Below are 17,525 nucleotides of genomic sequence, written 5' to 3'. Positions count from 1 at the left end.
AAAAGTTAAGAGTAAATGTGAATAAGAGCAAGGTTATTAGGTACAGTAGGGTTGAGGGTCAAGTCAATTGGGAGGTGAGTTTGAATGGAGAAAAACTGGAGGAAGTGAAGTGTTTTAGATATCTGGGAGTGGATCTGGCAGCGGATGGAACCATGGAAGCGGAAGTGGATCATAGGGTGGGGGAGGGGGCGAAAATTCTGGGAGCCTTGAAGAATGTGTGGAAGTCGAGAACATTATCTCGGAAAGCAAAAATGGGTATGTTTGAAGGAATAGTGGTTCCAACAATGTTGTATGGTTGCGAGGCGTGGGCTATGGATAGAGTTGTGCGCAGGAGGATGGATGTGCTGGAAATGAGATGTTTGAGGACAATGTGTGGTGTGAGGTGGTTTGATCGAGTAAGTAACGTAAGGGTAAGAGAGATGTGTGGAAATAAAAAGAGCGTGGTTGAGAGAGCAGAAGAGGGTGTTTTGAAATGGTTTGGGCACATGGAGAGAATGAGTGAGGAAAGATTGACCAAGAGGATATATGTGTCGGAGGTGGAGGGAACGAGGAGAAGAGGGAGACCAAATTGGAGGTGGAAAGATGGAGTGAAAAAGATTTTGTGTGATCGGGGCCTGAACATGCAGGAGGGTGAAAGGAGGGCAAGGAATAGAGTGAATTGGAGCGATGTGATATACCGGGGTTGACGTGTTGTCAGTGGATTGAATCAGGGCATGTGAAGCGTCTGGGGTAAACCATGGAAAGCTGTGTAGGTATGTATATTTGCGTGTGTGGACGTATGTATATACATGTGTATGGGGGTGGGTTGGGCCATTTCTTTCGTCAGTTTCCTTGTGCTACCTCACAAACGCGGGAGACAGCGACAAAGCAAAAAAAAAAAAATATATATATATATATATATATATATATATATATATATATATATATATATATATATATTATACTTTGTCGCTGTCTCCTGCATTATCAAGGTAGCGCAAGGAAACAGACGAGAAAAATATATATATATATATATATATATATATATATATATATATATATATATATATATATATATATATATATATATATATATATATTGCAGTAAACATGAAGTAAAATTTGAGTGTTCATCAACTCCAAAATTCTAATTTGAAAATTTAAAAGACAAGATCATACATAATAACAATGCATATAAAGTGTAAAATGTTATTAGATATTTTGATTGATAGAATAATCTAACTTTTGATTAATCTTGATAAGCTGTTTACTTTGTTAGTTATGTTGCCTAGGTATAAGTTTTTGATTCATAGCCTTAAAATACCTGGTTATTGTCTCTTCATTTATATAGTTTTAGTACAGAGCTATCATAGATGTCTGATCAGTAGATTTTTTATATGATTTTGCTTATTTGTTTTGATATTATCATTATTATTATTATTATTAATATTGTTGTTGTTTTTGTTGTTGTTTTACATTTCTTAAAGAAGGGGTAGAAAAGGGGGCCAAGTGAGGATTTTTCCCTCTAATGCTTAGTCATCTGTTCTTGACGCTACTTTGCAAATGCAGGAAATGGTGAATATGTAGAAAAAATTATGTTTGTATTACCTTATCTTCAAAGCAGTGCTACAATCTGTGTCAAGGAAAGGGTGAACTCCTTTGTAGAGAGAAGATCTTCGATAAGATCTTACTGCATAGGAACATTAGACAGGATTGTTGGGTAGAAGTAGTCGGTAGGAACATTTAGGTGTGATCATTAGGTAGAAGTAGTTGGTTGAAACGTTACATAGCAGTAGTCAGTAAGAGCATATGTTAGGTGCAACTGGAAACACTACATTAATAGTTGGTCTCTGCCAGTGACCTGTTAAGGGTTAGGCACTAAAAGGCTAAGACATAGCATTGAAGTTTACTAGTTATGGAGACTTTTTTTTTGCGATGGCCATCCTCTTGAGGGAATTTCTGAAGGGAATGGGCATCAGAGAATACATACCTTGGCGATACAACCTTGTTGAAGGTGACTTTTCCCTCATGGCATTACCATAAGCCATTAGAATCAGTTATGTCTCCTTCTATTTCTTAGAATATGTATGCCAGGTTACAGTTATTTATCTTATAATTGATCCCCAGTAAAGTTGCATTGCAGATAAAGACTCTGTATGAAAGCATTGTACATTTGCATCTTAGTAACAATGCCTTTTTTTTAAGGGTTTGATGTTGAAGCAGAGCATGGAGAACTATATGTGAGCTTGCACAGAGTTTTTCCTGAGTCATGCAAATAGAAACCAACTGATCTATTGCTGCTTTCTCCTGAAATGTTAGAAATAGACCTGTCTCAGAATAACTTATATCATACCAAAGATATATCATTGTACATTTGGGCCCTAATTTTCCGGAAAAGTTCAGAGGGAGAGGTCCCAGTTTTCCCACACTACACCGAATCCTCTTGTAACACTTTTTGGCCTTTGTGTGATGCCAAAGAGAGAAAATTGCCTTGCTCTTATTTCTGCTGTCATTATATTTTTTTCCTTTCATGATTGTGGCTACAGTCTTTTGCATACCCATACATTCATAATTGAAGACATGAACACACATATACACACTCAGACACAGACACACACACAAGAGAGAGAGAGAGAGAGAGAGAGAGAGAGAGAGATATGGTGCTGAAAGACTACCAGTAGGCAACAATAACCTTTTTTAAAGTAATGGATAGTACCTAGACAAGATTACACTGAGCAGTTCTTTAAAATAAGGATGAAATGCACAACTGGGAAACAGCAAGAAACCAAGCATGAGGAAACAAGAAATGTAAAAAAATATATTGCTGTATTGGAATGCAGAAGACTATAGAATATGATAGAAGCTAGATGAAAAAAATTGTGAATGCAGAAAACTCAAATATGTTTAGGAATTTGGATGACAGCAAAATGGATTCAGATAGATATTCTCAAACACACACACACACACACACACACACACACACACACATATGGATTGCCTCTATATTAACATAAATATGTGTCTGAATGGCATTGTATTTTGTTTTTAACCATTAACTGACAATTTAATGAAGCACTTCTATATTGTTAGATAAATGCCCTATGGCAAATACTAATGATTTAAGTTTTATGATTTATTTGCTGCATTATGGCTTTTTATCTTTACACTCAACAGTGTTTGGGCATCTTGATTGATTGTTGAATTTAGAAGTTGGTGGAATATTTTCCAGTATTTTAACTATTAATACAAATATTTTATATTAAAACAACAGAAAATGTTTGGAAGTTAACAAATTTAGATGAGGTAAATAATGTGCTATATCGATGATTTACTGAATTGTAACTCTAAGAATAAAGAAAAGTAAAGAGTACTTCATTTGTATATATGTGTTCAAGAGGATGTAAATTTTCTAGACAGTTCCGAACAATCACACATTTTATATGATTGGGAGATGACGTCTTCTTGTCTTCACCATCAGTATGTATGTCCCAGTTACACTGTTTCCGGAATGCTGGATTTGTAGGACCAATTTTTGAATGTATATAGTTTATGAACCTCTTCTTGGTACCATAATCAGTTCACATAGTTTACACCAAATACTCATCTTACTAATGCGTATTGAGAAAGTCTGCATTTTTGTAGTTTTGTAGTATGTTCAAGTTTAATTGACTATTTCATACCCTCTGTGGTTTATTTTCATCTGGTGTGTCTATGCCTAATCTTGTATTGTGGGATTATAAACCTTACATTGTCTAAAATGGTTTAATCCCACACACAAGGCCGTACAATCAAAGCTCGTTAATTTTAGTTCATGTGCATAAATATATACAGTATATATATATATATATATATATATATATATATATATATATATATATATTATACAATGATTGTGAATATTTAGAGAGATTAATGACAAGAAGATTGATTAAATAATTGAGAAAGATTTTGATAGGTATTTTGAAGTCTGTTCCATGGAAAAGAATCGAGTAGATGTTAAATATATGTACTTTTAGTTATCAAATTTCTTGTTGATAGTCTTTTAACACAGTTGAAGAACTAAATTAACGAGAGATGAAAGTATAGAATTGAATAGTTTTAGGACATTTCTTAATCAGTGCTTTGTTTTCACCTTCAGCTTTTATGTAGTATAGTTGAAAGAACTTATAGAATAAATTCGCTCAAGAAGCTTTACAAACTTTTGATGTCATTTTGTACTCTAGATTCTGCCTTCTCTAGTTTCTGTAGTTGTGCCTGGAGAATGTTGAAAGAGGGTGATGAGTGACTGTCATGGTAGTGATTTTATGCTGAAATATTAAGTCATTTATACTCCTGTGCATAAGTAAGTTCTTTAAGTGTACTGTGGTATTCTACAAAAGAAAAACAATTCTGTAGTGTGAAAGGAATATCTTACTTGTGCTTATCAGTTACTGTAATTGGTCATTAATATTATTATATTTGGTATGTGGACTGGACAAATATTCAGAACCTTGTATCAACACATATCACCCACTGAGAAGGATGACAGACTCTCATTTTCTTTCAACAGTGCATAGGAAGTGTGAACTTGGGTATATCAATAAACACATTAATAAAAGAATTTTGCCTTAAACCGTGCATTGAACTATGAATAATTCAGTCTTTCTCTCAACTATCATTCACTAACAACCTGTGATCAGTCATATCTGACTACTGTATTTGGCTTTAGTGTAGTGGGTTGCAAAACTAATGACTTAATCCCAAAGTACCTATATTTTTCGATACACAGTCATCATATACATTTGCTGTGGACTGTGATATTAACTTAAAGGGAAAGCAGAGAATTAAAATAATTTTGATTGTTAAGAGACAGGAGACTCAGTGATTTGAAGACTTACATTTTATTATATTATACTGACTGTAGTTGTAGGATTAAAAAGCTTGTAATTCAGAGGCATGGATTTAATTACAAATTGATTTGATTATAGTCTAGTATATTATGTAGTATGGTTTAGTAAATATAACAGTGTTATATATATATAATATAGTATATTGTTTTAGTAGAATAAACAAATGGAAGAGTTTGGCCACAGAAGAGATAGATAGGTGTGATAAGAAATTTGATAAGGGCTAGAGGTATTTCATTGGAAGTATTTTCCGCAGGAAATTGTTATGGTTGGAGATATTGGTTTCAAGTGACAAATTAGCATAGTGTGTAAAGTGAAAAAGTGTGAAACACTTTTATAACTGTGCACTTTAACACACTGAACATGGATAAATATTTTTGAAAATATGAAAGTAAGGGGTCATCAATATTGTAGGGGTTGTGTACTTGCTCAACCTAAATTGTGAATGGAGATATGATGTTGGACAGACAGATGATTCTTAATTTTGCTGGTCTAGTATTAACATAGTGCCCATTATTATTTACGCCTTCCCCCAAAACTATGCCTCACCTGTCTAGTCATCCACTCTGTCAGAAGTACATATAACCAAACTGCATTCTACATAAAATAGAAGATAGTGCAACCAGAACAACTTTTGAAGATAGAGCAACCAGAACAACCCTTGGCTGCCTAGCAACCACAAGTACTAACACCAAAACAAAAAGGTTTTCCTAATACAATCATCACACCTTAGTATCCCTGGCACTCATTAGAAATGAAAAGCTTACCCCTTCCACACACTTTAATGACCTATACCCATTGATCCTTCACCAACAACAAACACCACTGACAAAAATTTACACACCAAAATGACCAGACAAGCTTTGAACAACTGCCCTTCCAGTCCATCTTAAACACCACCCAGTTATTCATACACCCACTTCCCAGACATAAAAAGTTGCACTTTCTCATCTGCACTCTGGACACCACCCATCTCCACATAACAGATTCAACATATCACAAAGACACCATATCCTCAAGATGCAAATTTCATTCTCCTTTATTGTCCTGCACTCACCTCACACAGAGATACATAGAACATTACAGTAATGTTTGAGGTATGGTCCCACCCAGATGAAGCTGGCTTCCTTGAACGCTGCAGGAAGTTTTTTTTTCATACTGGTTTGCCATTTCTCACATTCATGCGATATTACCAGCAATAACTGAAGAAATGGCCTCATTCACTTACATCCATTTGCTAGTTATCATGTATCATGCACGGAACCACTGCCTTTTATTCATAACCAGGCATCACAGATCTTTCTGTGGTTTTTACTGGCTGCTTCATATGCCCTGCTTCAGTTCATTGATGTCATGTCACCTGTTACTTACATAACTCCAGTACACTCTTTCCTTTGCATGCCTTACATGCTCCTGCATATTCAGGCCCAGAGAGAGGCAAATCCAGCTCATACCTTCCAGTCACCTTGACAGAACAATCACTCTCTGAACAAAATACCAACCAATTCTCAAACCAAAAACATCAAGACAAAAGCAAAAAGCAAACTATCATGTATAATGCACGGAACCACTGCCTTTTATTCATAACCAGGCATCACAGATCTTTCTGTGGTTTTTACTGGCTGCTTCATATGCCCTGCTTCAGTTCATTGATGTCATGTCACCTGTTACTTACATAACTCCAGTACACTCTTTCCTTTGCATGCCTTACATGCTCCTGCATATTCAGGCCCAGAGAGAGGCAAATCCAGCTCATACCTTCCAGTCACCTTGACAGAACAATCACTCTCTGAACAAAATACCAACCAATTCTCAAACCAAAAACATCAAGACAAAAGCAAAAAGCAAACTAGATGCTCTCAGAACATTAAATGGCACAAGATTTAGACAGGAAAATGAATCCCTTAGCATCCTCTACAAACAATCCATTCCTGTCGCCACCCCACCACACATAAAATAGCTTCCCCCACCCAGTGAGGTAGTGCCAGGAAAAGACAAAAAATGCCCACATTTGTTCACACTCAGTCTCTAGCTGTCATGTGTAATGCACCAAAACCACAGCTCCCTTTCCACATCTAGGCCCCACAGACCTTTCCATGGTTTACCCGGATGCCTCACATGCTCTGGTTCAATCCATTGGCAGCACGTCCACCCTGGTATACCACATTCTTCCAATTCACTCTATTCCTTGCACTCCTTTCACCCACCTGTATTTTCAGGATCCAATTGCTCAGAATCTTTTTCACTCCATCCTTCCATCTCCAATTTGATCTCCCACTTCTCCTTGTTCTCTCCACCTCCGACACATATATCCTCTTTGTCAATCTCTCCTCACTCATTCTCTCCATGTTTCCAAACCATTTCAACACATCCTCTTCTGCTTGCTCACACCACGCTCTTATTACCACACATCCCCCTTACCCTTTCATTACTTACTTGATCAAACCACCTCATACCACATATTGTCCTCAAACATTTCATTTCCAATGCATCCACCCTCCTCCGCACAACCCTATCCATAGCCCATACCTCACAACCATATAACATTATTGGAACCACTATTCCTTCAGACATACCCATTTTTGCTCTCCGAGTTAACCTTCTCACCTTCCACACATTCTTCAACGCTCCCAGAACCTTCGCCTCCTCCCACACCCTGTGACTCACTTCTGCTTCCATGGTTCCACCCACTGCTAAATCCACTCCCAGATATCTAAAACACTTCACTTCCTCCAATTTATCTCCATTCAAACTTACATCCCAATTAACTTGTCCCTTAACCCTTCTGAACCTTGCTCTTGTTCACATTTACTCTCAGCTTTCTCCTTTCACACACTTTCCCAAACGTGTCACCAACCTCTGCAGTTTCTCGCATGAATCAGCTGCTAGAGCTGTATCATCAGCGAACAGCAATTGACTCACTTCCCAAGCCCTCTCATCCACAACAGACTGTCAATGCTGGCATGTACAAGAGATGTATGTTACAAGGGAAAGGTATAAGAGAAGGTGGCAGGAGGTCAAGAGGAAAGAGCAGAGGCTGAGAAAGAGAGCAAATGAGAATTGGGGTGAGCAAATATCAGTAAACATATGGGAGATTAAGATGTTTTGGAATGAAGTTGATAATTTGCAAAAAACAAGAACACAAATGGGAACATCCATAAAGAGGGCAAATGGGAAAGTGGTAACAGGTAGTGATGAAGTGAGGAGGAGATAGAGTGAGCATTATGAAGAACTGCTGGTTGTTAAGGTTGAGTTAGTATGCAAAGTGAGAGAGTGGTTAATGAAGAGAGAAGTGGTGGTGAAAGCCTTACATAATGTGAAATGTGGTCAGGTGGCTGAAGTGGATGGTATTGCTGTTGAATTTCTCAAGAAAGAAGGTCCCTGCATTGTTGATTGGTTAGTTACAATTTTCAATTTATGTATTTATGGGTCATAGTGAGGTACCTGAGTATTGGCAAAATGCATGTATAGGGCCGTTGTGGAAAGGCAAGGGGGATAAAAATGAATGTTCAAACAGTAGAGATACAAGTTTGTTGAATGTACCTAATAAGTTGTATGGGAGAGTAGTAATTGAGAGGGCAAAGGCATTTACGAAGCATCAGAGTGGAGAAGTAGGATGTGGTTTTGGAAGTGGTAAAGGATCTGCAAATCAGGTGCTGCTTTAATGAATAATTGTGCAAGATACTTAAGAGAAACAGAAGGATATGTGTGTGGCATTTATGGATCTGGAGAAAAGATATGATAGGGTTGACAGTTATGCCTTATGGAAGGTCTTAAGAATATATGGTGTGGGAGGAAAGCTTTTAGAAGTAGTGGAAAGCATTTATTAAGGGTGTAATATATGTGTACAAAAGGGAAAAGTGGAGAGTGAGTGGTTCCAGCTGAAGGCTGGTTTTGGCAGGGTTATGTAATTCACTATGGCTGTTTGATTTGTCAGTGGATGGGATGGTGAGAGAGGTAAATGTGAGTCTTGGAGAGAAGGATGAATATGCAGTCTGTAGGGGATGAGAGGGCTTAGGAATTAAATCGGTTGTTTCCTGATGATACAGCACTGATGGCAGATTCGAGTGAGAAACTGCAGAAGTTGGTGATGAGTCCGGAAGAGTGTGAGAGAGGAGAAAGTTGAGAACAAATGTGAATAAAAGTGAAGATTTTGATTTGGCAGGGTTAAGAGTCACATTAGTTGAGGTGTGAGTTTGATTGGACAAAAATTGGAGGAATTGAAATATTATAGATGAGTAGGAGTGGACATGGTGGCAAATGGAACCATGGAAGTGGAGATGAGTCACAGGGTGTGTGAGGGGTTATGGATAAGGATGGATAGGTAGGAAGTGAAATGCTTGATGACAATATTTGGTATAAGGTGGTTGATCAAGTAAGTAATTAAAGGGTATGAGATAGGTATGGTATTGAAAATAGATGAGAGAGCTGAAAAGGGTGTGCTGAAATTATTTGGTCATATAGAGAGAATGAGTGTGGAGAGATTAATGAAGAGGTGTACATGTCAAAAGTGGAGGGAGCGAGGAGAAGAGGGGTAGACCTAACTGGAGATACAAGGATGGATTGAAAAAATTTTGAGTGATCAGGGCCTGAACGTGCAGGAGGGTGAAAGGAATGAACAGGATAGAGTGAATTGGAATAATGTGGTGCACATGGGTCAATACATTGTCAGTGGATTGAACCAAGCCATGTGAAGTGGCTGGGTTAAACGATTGATAGGTCTGTTGGGCCTGGTTGTGGATAGGGAGATGTGGTTTAGGCACATTACTTATGACACTAGAGAATGGATGTGAGTAAATGCAACCCTTGTTCAACAGTTCCTGGTGCTACCTTGCTAATATGGGAAACAGCAATCAAGTAAGAAAAAAACAAGAAATACGATTTATTTTATGTTTATATTTTATCATATTTAATCGCCATCTCCTGCGTTAGCGAGGTAGTGCAAGGAAACAGATGAAAGAATGGCCCATCCCACCCTCATACGCATGTATATACATAAACGCCCACATGCATACATATACATACATATACATACACAGACATATTTATTTATATTTATTATACTTTGTTGCTGTCTCCCGCGTTAGTGAGGTCGCGCAAGGAAACAGACAAAAGAATGGCCCAACCCACCCACATACACATGTATATACATACACGTCCACACACGCACATATACATACCTATACATCTCAACATATACATATATATACACACACACAGACATATACATATATACACATGTACATAATTCATACTGTCTGCCCTCATTCATTCCCGTCGCCACCCCGCCACACATGAAATGAAAACCCCCTCCCCCCGCATGTGCGCGAGGTAGCGCTAGGAAAAGACAACAAAGACATATATATATATATATATATATATATATATATATATATATATTCTTTCTTTCAAACTATTCGCCATTTCCCGCGTTAGCAAGGTAGCGTTAAGAACAGAGGACTGGGCCTCTGAGGGAATATCCTCACCTGACCCCCTTCTCTGTTCGCTGTCTCCCGCGTTTGCAAGGTATATATATATATATATATTGGTAAAGTGTGTGAAAGAAGAAAGTTAAGAGTAAATGTGAATAAGAGCAAGGTAATTAGGTACAGTAGGGTTGAGGGTCAAGTCAATTGGGAGGTAAGTTTGAATGGAGAAAAACTGAAGGAAGTAAAGTGTTTTAGATATCTGGGAGTGGATCTGGCAGCAGATGGAACCATGGAAGCGGAAGTGGATCATAGGGTGGGGGAGGGGGCGAAAATCCTGGGAGCCTTGAAGAATGTGTGGAAGTCGAGAACATTATCTCGGAAAGCAAAAATGGGTATGTTTGAAGGAATAGTGGTTCCAACAATGTTGTATGGTTGCGAGGCGTGGGCTATGGATAGAGTGGTGCGCAGGAGGATGGATGTGCTGGAAATGAGGTGTTTGAGGACAATGTGTGGTGTGAGGTGGTTTGATCGAGTAAGTAACGTAAGGGTAAGAGAGATGTGTGGAAATAAAAAGAGCGTGGTTGAGAGAGCAGAAGAGGGTGTTTTGAAATGGTTTGGGCACATGGAGAGAATGAGTGAGGAAAGATTGACCAAGAGGATATATGTGTCGGAGGTGGAGGGAACGAGGAGAAGAGGGAGACCAAATTGGAGGTGGAAGGATGGAGTGAAAAAGATTTTGTGTGATCGGGGCCTGAACATGCAGGAGGGTGAAAGGAGGGCAAGGAATAGAGTGAATTGGATTGATGTGGTATACCGGGGTTGACGTGCTGTCAGTGGATTGAATCAGGGCATGTGAAGCGTCTGGGGTAAACCATGGAAAGCTGTGTAGGTATGTATATTTGCGTGTGTGGACGTATGTATATACATGTGTATGGGGGTGGGTTGGGCCATTTCTTTCGTCTGTTTCCTTGCGCTACCTCGCAAACGCGGGAGACAGCGACAAAGCAAAAAAAAAAAAATATATATATATTCGCTAATGCGGGAAATGGCGAATAGTTTGAAAGAAAAGAAGAAATATATATATATATATATATATATATATATATATATGTATTATCACTGGAGATAGGGGAGAAAGAATACTTCCCACGTATTCCCTGCGTGTCGTAGAAGGTGACTAAAAGGGAAGGGAGCGTGGGGCTGGAAATCCTCCCCTCTCATTTTTTTTTTTTTTTCTTTTTTTGATTTTCCAAAAGAAGGAACAGAGAAGGGGGCCAGGTGAGGATATTCCCTCAAAGGCCCAGTCCTCTGTTCTTAACGCTACCTCGCTAATGTGGGAAATGGCGAATAATATGAAAGAAAGAAAAAAAATATATATATATAATGTGTGTGTGATAGAGTTGCAGATATAGGGTGTTTTTGTCAAGGTGGTGTGTGAAGTGAGAAGGTCAGGGAGAATGGTCTGGTAAACAGAGAAGAGTTCGTGAAAGCTTTACGGAAGATGAAAGCCGAGAAGGCGGCGGGTTTGGATGATATTGCGGTGGAATTTATTAAAAAGGAGGTGACTGTTATGTTGACTGGTTGTTAAGGATATTCAATATATGTATGGTTCATGATGAAGTGCCTGAGGATTGGTGGAATGCACGCATAGTGCCACTGTACAAAGGAAAAGGGGATAAATCTGAGTGTTCAAATTACAGAGGTATAAGTTTGTTGAGTATTCCTGGGAAATTTCATGGGAGGGTATTGATTGAGAGGGTAAAGGCATGTACAGAGCATCAAATTGGGGAAGAGCAGTGTGGTTTCAGAAGTGGTTGAGGATGTGTGGATCAGGTGTTTGCATTGAAGTATATATGTGAAAAATACTTGGAAAAACAGATGGATTTGTATATAGCATTTATGGATCTGGAGAAGGTATATGATAAAGTTGATAGAAATGCTCTGTGGAAGGTATTAAGAGTATATGGTATTGGAGGTAAGTTGCTAGAAGCAGTGAAAAGCTTTTATGAAGAATGTAAGGCATGTGTACGAGTAGGAAGAGAGGAAAGTGATTGATTCCCATTGAGTGTCAATTTGCGGCAGGGGTGTGTGAAGTCTCCATGGTTGTTTAATTTGTTTATGGGTGGGGTTATTAGGAAGGTGAATGCAAGAGTTTTGGAGAGAAGGGCAAGTATGCAGTCTGTTATGGATATGAGAGGGCTTGGAAAGTGAATCAGTTGTTGTTCGCTGATGATACAGCACTGGTGGCTGATTTGGGTGAGAAACTGCAGAAGTTGGTGACTGTGTTTGGTAAAGTGTGTAAAAGAAGAAAGCTGAGAGTAAATGTGAATAAGACCAAGGTAATCAGTAGGGCTGAGGGACAAGTAAATTGGGAGGTAAGTTTGAATGGAGAAAAACTGGAGGAAGTGAAATGTTTTAGATATCTGGGAGTGGATTTAGCAAGGGATGGAACCATGGAAGCGGAAGTGACTTACAGGGTGGGGGAGGGGGCATAGGTTCTGGGAGCATTGAAGAATGTGTAGAAAACGAGAACGTTATCCCAGAGAGCAAAAATGGGTATGTTTGAAGGAATAGTGGTTCTAACAATGTAATATGGTTGCAAGGCATGGGCTATAGATAGGGTTGTGCAGAGGAGGGTGGATGTGTTGGAAATGAAATGTTTGAGGACAATATGTGGTGTGAAGTGGTTTGATCGAGTAAGTAATGAAAGGGTAAGAGAGATGTGTGGTAATAAAAAGAGTGTGGTTGAGAGAGCTCAAGAGGGTGTATTGAAATGGTTTGGTCACATGGAGAGAATGAGTGAGGAGAAATTGACAAAGAGGATATATTTGTCAGAGGTAGAGGGAATGAGGAGAAGCAGGAGACCAAATTGGAAGTGGGAGGATGGAGTGGAAAAGATTTTGAGTAATTGGGGCTTGAATATACAGGAGGGTGAAAGGTTTGCAAGGAATAGAGTGAATTAGAATGATGTGTTATAACAGGATTGATGTGTTATCAGTGGATTGAACCAGGGCATGTGAAGCATCTGGGGTAAATCATGGGTTTTGTGGGGCCAGGGTGTGGAAAGGGAGGTGTGGTTTTGGTGCATTACACAGCTATAGACTGAATGTGAATGTGAATGAATATGGCCTTTGTTGTCTTTTCCTAGTGCTGCTTCGTGCACACGCGGGAGGAGGGTTGCCATTTCATGTGTGGCATAGTGGCAACAGGAATAGATGAAGGCAGCAAGTATGAGTATGTACATGTGTATATATGTATATGTCTGTGTATGTATATGTATATATGTACTCTTTTTCGAAAGAGTACTGGTGTTACCCAGCAACTATTTCTAAAGGCTGCATAACTGCCAATACCAGGAGAGCGTTGACTCCTTTGGGTGTGCTGTTCTTTGACAAGATTGTACCGTTTTGCCAAAGGTGACTTTTCACTCATGGTGTAACTAATTGAATTTCATATGTATTCATTTCAGTTAAGTACAGTTTATTTCCTGACATTCCAGTGTCACTTATATGATAACTTCAGTGATGTTTAATCATCTTAAGAAGTTGCAAAATTATGGTATTTTTCTGCTCTTTATGACTTTTAACTTAGTACTTTAAAACATTACTAAATGTGGCAGGAAAAGTGCACCACTAGTAAAATTGCATTTATTCACCATAGAGAAATAGTCTCCTTACTCCTGCTTATTTGCTATGCTAAACATAAAGACATCACAAAAAAGATCTGGTAATCACTGTGTGAAAATGGGCATTTGTGCTGGTTTTATTTGTTGAATGTATCTTATAACTTGCATATAGTGGGGATACCCCATGTCTAGCAGCATGGTACAATCTTTAGAAGTCAGACAACATGATTTTGCTGCTTCAGGTACCCATTGATATTGATAATGGAGAGATGTAACTTTTGCTTGTTGTTCTTGTGTTTAATTATATTTTGCTACTTCTCTTATGGTTGATATTTTTCGTATACCAATAACTAATGATAGGTTCCTGAAAATTTGTCCTAGGAAGTAGCCTGTATTCTTTCTCAGAAGCAAGAAAATTATATCTATAAGGAAGATTTCAAGATGTACCGGTAGGGCTGAGCTTACCATCTGGACACTTTTTTTTCTTCTTCCTTTTAACAACATCCCTCTCTGGGTATTATCAACCTAGGAAGATTATTAAGGTGGTGAAGCATGAGTTGTTGAAAACCAATCACAGTCAAGTTAGTAGTCACCCTACTGGTCTTCCTAGGCTGACCAGACCTAGCTTTTCAGGGATGATAGAAGGAAGTCCAAACATGTGTATGAATTTTGAACTAGGCCCTACCAACTCATCTTGAAACTTCACTTCTAGACACATTTTGTTGATGCCAAATAATAATACAGGTCATTTCTTTATGGGTCAACTACTTAGGACCTAAGCTAGTACTAGAAGAAAAATATTACCAGAAATGCAAATAGCAAAGATATTGTGAAACAAGGACAGTGAACCAAAAATTGCATCTGTCCACTCTCAAAATCACAGGGTAACTGAGATGGCAAATCATGTCATTTTACTTGCAAGACCTATGTTACCAGACATACCATATCCCCACCATAATTGAGTAAAGGGATTCCCTCTGCAAATAGAATTTGATGCATGGAAGCCCTATGTTAAACAGCAATTATTTTCTTTCTAACTTTCTTTCACAAACTGCAAATACACTAGCAAGCACTTGACATCTGTCTTACAAAAGAATGATATATTTTAAGCATTTGTCTCCTGTTAATTTTTGTCTGTTAACTAGGACTTTCTTTAAGATAAATAGTACATAAAAATTGGCCAAAGACATTGGAAGAGGATTAGGTCTAATAGTTTTGCAGCTCACAGGGAAATGATAAGATTTCTTATGATACTGTATTGTAGTTTCCATATGCCATGACTCTGCCGTATTTCTATTGTAAATATTGGACTGTTATCTTTTCATACACAAGGACACACATTTACATATATTTACACATGTAAATATATATACTCATGCATATTGTATACAGTATATGTATATTCTTGCAGAGAACTCTTCTTGCTTGGATGAGAGACCATGGATAAATACTTGTTTACATGATTATACATACAAGTAAAGCATTCATTCCTATACATCCATACCATTGCTCTCACTGTTTGTATGTACTGTACTTCTGACAGTAATGTGTACTACTCTCATATTTAATAGGTGATGTAATTGGTGAAAATAAGCTTTATAAATTGCATACATAACACTCACCTCCAAATTTTGCATTAGATGTGACTGTTATTGCACAAGTTTATAAGGCTTTTACAACTGATTCAGTCATATTTATTATACCTAAGAAATCTTGCAAGAGGTGATTCATATTTTACTCTAGCTTAACTAAAACAAATGATGCTAGCTTTATGATAGAATGTTAACCCATATCATCATTATAACATTTTGATGGCATCTCAAGCCAATAGAATAATGTATTCATTAGATATAGAACATAGTTTTTTATTCGCATATTATTGTAAATATACCAATGCCTCCCTGTCACTTGATAAGAAGCTTTCCTCAATTTCTATGACTGCAAACTTTTCAGTACTGTATTTTGAATTGTATATGAAGTTAGAAACTAGTTAAACAGTAGATAACAAACTTGGCATAATTGATAATTGCTGATCTATGCATTGCATAGAATTAAAATGCATGAGTATTCTGCAAATTTCAGTTCCAGAACATCCAGACCCCTTGACACTTTTTATCGAATGTTTGATTTGATTTGATAACCATATTTGGATTTATATACGTTTTCAGAACATATTAGTTTTAAATTATGCATCCTCCCATTGTGATGAAAGTAGGTCAGTTTGGTTTATATAATTTGATATTGGTATGAAGTAGTTTTATAGATGAATAACTTTCATTTACTTTTATTACCTCTATTTCAGTATTACAGATATATTTTACTAGGAAGGTTTTGATTCTTTTTTATTATAAAGACTATTGAACATGTAGTGTGTGGCAAGGGCCTTGAATGTTTACTGTTATATGTCGGGTTTGTAACAAAAATAATGTAATGATTTCTAATTTCTGACATTTATAAGAATGTAAAAGTATAGAATATCATCCAGATAGTACAATGAAAATGTTATGTTGACATATCACTGCTTTATGAAGATGATTTGGTCTTAAATACTCAATGATGTCTTGTATGCATACAATTGTGACCATAAAATATTAGGTAATTCTTTTTTTATTGTTTATATGGGAAGAATGCTACTCAAAACACACAGTACAACACCAAAATTTTTCCTCAACTACATCAGAAGTCTCTGCAGACTTGTGGGCCTCCACTGACCGAAGGGCATCAGCTGGTATGTTACCTCAGCTAGCTTAGTGATCTCAGTGAGAATAAGAGCCTTAGATAGCTTAAGGGTCTCAGCTAGCCCAATGTCCTTAGCTAAATCAAGGGCCTCAAGATAGCTCTTGGACCTAATCTAGCATAAGAGCCTTCAGCTAGCTTAGTGGTCAGAGCTAGATGAAGATCCTTTAGTGTAATGAAGTTTTCATCTAGTTCTTGAGGCTTACCCAGCTTTAAGATTCTCACCTGATTTAAGTACTTTAGCTAAAGGAGATACATCATATAGCTCAAAGTTGCTTGCTAGATGAAGAATGTCAACTAACTAGAGGATTTCATCTAGTTCAAGGCCTTCACATCATAAAGAACCTCAGCTAGCTTATGAACTCCAAAGGGCCCATGAACGTTGACTATAAATTCATTGACACAACGTTATACTTGTTATCTTTGAATAAAATATTTCTCTTTATATCTCTTTGATATGAATCCTGTTCAACTTCTTATTAGTGCTTTGTTATAAGGAATATCCTTTATGTCTTGCAGTTAGTGTGAATTTCTTAAATATTTGGAAATTGATTCTGTATTTTCGACCAGTAAATGTTGATATATGCTGGCAGAAGACTATGTTGAAACATTGAGTTTCTATTATTGAAAGTGATTAAAAGAGACTTGTGGTATAGCTTATCATAAGCTTTACATGAAATGTCAGGTTACATTGAAGCATATGACTCAACATGAAAGAATTGTGAAGATTTTTTAATGTATTCAGGGAAATTACCTTTTTCAGCATGTCAGTGAATACACAAGAAACAGGGAGGCAAACAAATGATCATTATTTTTTCTCATTTTCAATTTGTCATCTAAAGGTAGAAGACATCAGATATGATACTTCAT

The 17,525-nt window shown here is 37.5% G+C and overlaps 1 long non-coding RNA gene across 1 annotated transcript; it reads left to right on the top strand.

The window, feature by feature from the left end:
* Positions 1-11,386: 11,386 nt before the first annotated feature.
* On the top strand, positions 11,387-17,100 carry LOC139764597 (uncharacterized). The gene is made up of 2 exons (XR_011716417.1): positions 11,387-11,707; positions 11,773-17,100. It is a non-coding gene; the product is annotated as an uncharacterized lncRNA (long non-coding RNA).
* Positions 17,101-17,525: the final 425 nt, after the last annotated feature.

This window comes from Panulirus ornatus, chromosome 50 (genome assembly GCF_036320965.1).
Source record: "Panulirus ornatus isolate Po-2019 chromosome 50, ASM3632096v1, whole genome shotgun sequence".
Taxonomy (NCBI): Eukaryota; Metazoa; Arthropoda; class Malacostraca; order Decapoda; family Palinuridae; genus Panulirus; species Panulirus ornatus.
Note: the sequence above shows the minus strand (reverse complement) of the source record. Positions and strands in the feature narration are given on the sequence as shown.